The sequence below is a fragment of the Lissotriton helveticus genome, chromosome 2_1 (assembly GCF_964261635.1).
Source record: "Lissotriton helveticus chromosome 2_1, aLisHel1.1, whole genome shotgun sequence".
Taxonomy (NCBI): domain Eukaryota; kingdom Metazoa; phylum Chordata; class Amphibia; order Caudata; family Salamandridae; genus Lissotriton; species Lissotriton helveticus.
The window spans coordinates 1589873732-1589879731 of NC_136059.1; positions in this window are offsets into that span (position 1 = coordinate 1589873732).

Below are 6000 nucleotides of genomic sequence, written 5' to 3' on the forward strand. Positions count from 1 at the left end.
TCATGCTCGCACTATACAGAACTTTATAAATAGAAATAAAATGAATAAAAATAAAGAAATAAAATAAATTGTAATGTTTTGCCCTATATTAATAATTGAAAAAGGACTGCTAGTACAAGGCAAAATTGCACAGAACTGCATAGCAGCCCATGCAACCATTTTTCTTTTGTTCAATAATTTATTAGTTTTAAACAATAAAAATACATACAATTATGCTAGAGTGCAATACATCAGGGAAAAGTAAGCACTAAGCATTTAAAATACTTAAGCACAAATATATATTACTATATAATACATATCAGAGAAATAATGAGATCACAACTAATACAAAAACAACGTATAATATGGAATAGAATGATAGCACAAATATTTGTTGTATTCCACGGAATCCAGAAAATAATAGACTGAGACAACGGAGAAGAGAGATAGAGAGAAATATAAAAGAAAGAAAGAAAAGATAAAGAAGGAGGAAGAACAGGGAAAGCAGGAAGAGAGAAAGAAAAGGGAATAATATATAAATAAATAAAGCAATAGATAAAAAGTGATACGCATAAATAGATTGATAGATGATAATTGATAAATGATAAAAGAGTAATGAGAGATGGGGCACCCGCTGTAGTGAAAAATAAATAAATAAATACATTAGGACAAAAGGATATTGGGCTACCAACACTGGGAAGGACAGGACCATGTACTTGTCTAAAGACCTCCAAATAGTATTAGAGATGAAAGGATTACAATGTTTCACTTCTACAGAAGTATGCACCCCCACGGAGAAACAATACCCAGGCCCACCAAGTATGATAGGACAGGAGATTGAAGGATTTCCATTCTGTTAAAATGAGTTTAACAGCAATAGATATAAGGAGATCTAACAATTGCATATCAGTATTATCCAAGGGGAGAGGAGAGCATGCAGCCCAAGGACCCAGTAAGATAATAGGTAACAAAATCTCTACTGGAATATCAAAGATTAGTGATAGACGTTTCTTAATCAAATCCCAAAAGGAATGTAATAACGGACATTCAAAAAACATATGTTGGTGAGTACCTGAGACTAAATTGCAATTCCAACAGAGAACATTATCTCGTAATTTCATCATGTGTAAGCGAGCAGGTGTCCAATGTAGGAGATTCATAGGAAATAATTTAGATTGCATAAGAGAAGTAGCAGTCTTATTCTGTAATGAGACCTTCCCAATTAATTGCTAAGACTCTTGCAAGATATGTTTAATGATATCACTATCAAAATGGTGTAACCATTTATCTTTTGTAATATTTATTAGCCTGAGAGGGGGGTGGCGTAGATAAAAACTTGTATATTTTCGAGGCAGTGTGACCTGAACGTGACCACATCGATAAGAGCGAAATAGTAACCGACTCTTTACAATAGACAACTCTAGAAAGAGCAACCTTTACTTTTAAAAAGGAATTTAAATCCATATTGTTAAGATTATATGTGCTGGCTAAAGAGGAAAAGAGAAGAGGATCATGAATGGAATCATAAAGATGTTTGACCAAATTCAGACCTCTAGAAGCCAAGGAAGCCATCGTAGCAGTATCAATATCCGAAACAATCTTAGGGTTATACCATAGTGAGGACCATCTTGTTTTATTATTAGGTTTGGACACTTTTTTATCAATATAGTTTAGAGCACTAATTGTGTCTGAAATAATACGGGATGAATGCGGTAGCACCAGCTTAGAAGCAGTTAGAAAGGAAGGGGTAGAAAGAGGTGAACATAGCTCCTGTTCAATATATAACCATGGAGGGGTATGAAGAGAATCTGATAAAAACCAAAGAGCAACTTGAGACAATAAAAAGGCAATTTGATACAAATTTCAATCTGGAAGATTACATCGACCCAAAACAGATGGTTTTCTAAGATGTTTATATGCAATTCTGGCACGCTTATCATTCCATAAAAATGTTGACGTAATTGAATCAATCTCCCAAAAAAAGGATGAGGAAAATTTCACAAGTAGCATGGAAGATACAAAGTTAATAATCAGCGATATCATCATCATCTTAAGAGTGTGTAGTCGGCCCCACCAGGAGATATATTTCAGAGACCAGGAGGACAAAATATCTTTCACCTTAACTAGAATATGGGATTCATTATAAGAAATAGTATCTAAAAGATTATTGCAAAGCCAAGTTCCTATATATTTAATGCAGCCCATGCAACCATTTTTAAATACAGGCTTTAGTTTGGGATATCATCTGTGTCATTTCTTTCAGGAACATCCCATCTGAATGATTGGTTGATTACTTAGCACTACTGGTGTTCATATCCTAAATACAAATGTTAGACTACTCGCATCTGTGCTATTAATGTGACTGCTGCCGACAGTTCTGGGCAAACAAGGCACACTGAAGTCTCGGAGATTTTCATGCAAGAAAGGTCACCTCTGCTATCAATACAGTTAGTAGCAGCAGCCTGTGTGTGTGCCATGTTTTACTTTGGTATGTGACTGCGAAATAAGCACCAGTGCTTCATTTGAGCTGGTGAGGGCCACCAGCACTCATTTTTGGGGACAGGCACTTTTTGTCTGCATTAGATATATAGGACAGCAAGAGATGGAAAAATACACAAATCAGAACGTAAGAGGAATAGAAAGACTGGGAAATCATCACGAAGCGAGAAAGCAGGAACCTGCAAGCATGAGATAAAACGGCAGGGAGTGTCTGGTAGTGGATTACAGAGGCCTGAGATGGATTTAAGACTGTGCAGCCTTGGTATTCTGTGCGCCCAAAATTAATTGCGCCAGTAGCGAGCTTCTGACCAGAGCTCAGGGCACTGGCACTCTTACATTTAGAAATGAAGCACTGATCAGGTGACCGGAGCACCTGTGATCTTCCTCTGACAAAGGCCTTTAAAGTGCCATCAAGTAAAGAAGAATTGTTCCCCTCAATTAATGTTATGCTTTTGTTATTCTATTCAGCTGTCTGTTACAACTTTTCTAGGTGAGCCTTTAATATCTCTGAAGTAGAGCTCAGCACTGTGTATTGGTTTAGGTGTTGTTTTCTGAAGGAGAGCAAGCCTTTACAGCTTACAGTTTCTATCCTCTTCTGGTCTTACAATAAATGGTACCCTTGTGACAGGCTGGTGCTTGAATTGCAGTCATTGTCAAGTTAAGCTTTCAGGGTGCCAAATATAGGAAACTGTGTCAGCAGAAAAATACATGCTCACTAAAGCGTCAAACTGTCAAATTAGTTTATTCAGGCGATAAGCATGCTTACTTCTGCTAAAAGTAAGTTTTAGAATGCACAGCAATATTTCCTATTTATGGTACAAAGTCATTAGGCCTCAGGTTTTTGAGAGTGCCCCAAATCTTGGAGCACATTCTCACTACTGACCACTGTGAAGGCCTTTCAGTACACATTATTATCGTCCTACTATGGCGTTGCAAATTGGGCTAAGTACAAGCCTTTCTTCGCGTGACTCTCAGGGTATAGAGGGCAAAAAGTTGCTGGTGTCTCAGGAGGTAGTGTGGGGGTGGGGGCAGAGACTTAGAATTCAAACATTCAAACAGTATGTACAATAAGAAAATGTCCATCACAGTTCTTTTCATTTTAGCGAAGAGAAATACTTCCATCACACCAAAATGTAACAGGGTACATAAACAAGACGTAGCACATCTGAGATGTAGACTAAGAGCTCAATTACGAGACTGGCTGTCCTAGGACCGCCAGACACGTGGTGGGGCAGTGGTGGTGCTTACTATTCTATAGCTTAAAAGAGAAAGAAGGGGTTTTCTCCAAAGAAATGTGCAAGAAGAGGGGTGCTCTGATGTGAGGCGAGTGAAAATAAGTAACAGGGAAGGAATTCCAAGCGGAATCAAGAAGCAAAAATTGATAAAACTATGGATGTGACTGATAACAAAAATCAATCCCGGTGGCCTGGCCAGTGACAGTTAATTATATAGCTAATTGACCACCACTGGCTAGGTAGAAAAGTAAGATATCTACTATCTGTTGATTTAATTTTGTGATTAATAAATACATGCTTTTTGAAAACCAATAGTTGTTGCACATTCAAGTACTTTAACTATTTTGGATCTATGTAACCATGAGCTGACTTTATGCATGTCCCAAATCTTAATTGAATGACAACTATCTACAGAAGGAATTTGTGTGAAAAGAAAGGTCCAGGACTATTGTTTTCTGTACCACTCAACACCCAGGACCAAGGACTTTGTTTGGGTTACCCCATTTTCTATAATGGCTCAAGAAAACCAGGGGCAATCCAAAAGGAATTCCATTGTCTACAGCATTCATGCACTCACAAACATAGTGCAATTCTACCAGGCATTGTATAGCCATAAAGCCTATGGCAATTAACAAGGATGTCAGGGCATGGTCTGAGAATGCCACACATCCAAAAATGTACATGAATTCGCTTGTTGGGATTGCACGTCTTCTTGAAACAGGGAAAAAGAGCTGTCCAAACATTATGGGTTCAAAAATGGCATACTTTCACCACTGCTTACAGGTCATGTCCCAGGGACAGAGACGATATCCTTGTGCCAGTTAAGAGATATGCTTTAGATGTTCCCTACCTGTCACCTGAGCCAGGTTCTAAGTCTAATTGTCAAAGTCTGACTTTGGCCTCTGTACATGCAGCATTTCATCTGTGCTGGGCAGAATCACCACACACCAGATTCACACGCAGTTAGGTAACTCAGAGCACAAGTGTTTGACCATCTACCATGCCAGGGACATTTCAGTCACAATGTGTCTTTGTGGACTATGAGAACCTGAGTGTCTGAAAATATCATGACATTGAGATGGAAACTTACTTGAATTTATTTTCTACCAGAAGCAAGACAAAGTTTATCACCAGAGGCTCACATCATCCCACAACATAAATATGTTTCTTTTTCCTTTTCCTTTTTAGCTGCATCCCTTTCTTCCTCAAAATTCTCCTTCCATTTTACACAGAAATAAAAATGATCAAGTTAGGTCTTGAAGAGAAGTCGACAAAAGGGTTTGTAGATGTTGGTCACACGCAATCAGGGCAGTGGTTCTGGGACTTTTTAACTAATGGGCCACTCGGTAATCCTTGAGACAAGCATTGCCAGTTGTCCCTTAACCTCCAGGAACCAAAAGCTTTGTTAAGTTCATTAAATTGTTAGGTCTTTACTTTTCAGGCTATGGCTTTCATGGGGAAATGATGATGTACAACCAAGGTCTACTCTTGAAGTCTGTGTGGAACCCTAAAGAGGTTTAGTGTACTTAACTCAACAACTACGTATCTTGATGGTTTGTGCATCAAAAAGTACGTAGATGTGGAGTTAAGAATAGTAAATGGTAAATATATATATTTACATATATTTATTTACCTTCTTTTGCTTCTTTGTTCCTCAGTATTTTTGCTGTCTTATTATGGTATCTTGCTATTCCCTACTTGATTTTTCTAAACTTCAACCGTTGTTTTGAAACTCAACTTTTAAGACGGTCTAAGTATTAAGATTTTAAGCACTTTATCTTAGAACTAACTATATCAGTGCAACCTGTAAGACAGCCTTCGCCGGACAATCGCTACATCAAGGCTTCATGTTTATTGAAATATTTAAGACCAGAGTATGCCACTGTAAGGATGAACGTCTTCCATTACCTGTCCAACCGTTCCAGCTCTGAAATTACTTTCCTTTTTTGCAGGTTTCCCTGCATTTTTCCAGTAAAGTTTGTGGGGCCTGGGACTCGAAAACCCATTAAACTGATGATCGAATGCTCCTTAGGGACACCATTTTTATTCCCTGAGATTGGAAAGACCCTCCTTTGGACAGAGTTCAGGGAAATGCTCACTGCAATTCATCTAATTTTAACACCAGAGAAAAGATGAGGGCTGCTTAAATAATCAACAGTTAAAAGTTCAGGTCACCCTACCACCCACCGGCCGTGTGCAGCATGTATATAGGTGCAGGGCCTAAAGAGTGTCATTTTAAGGAAGACAGACTTATTCACTTTGTCAATGAGTCAGAACACAAAAATAT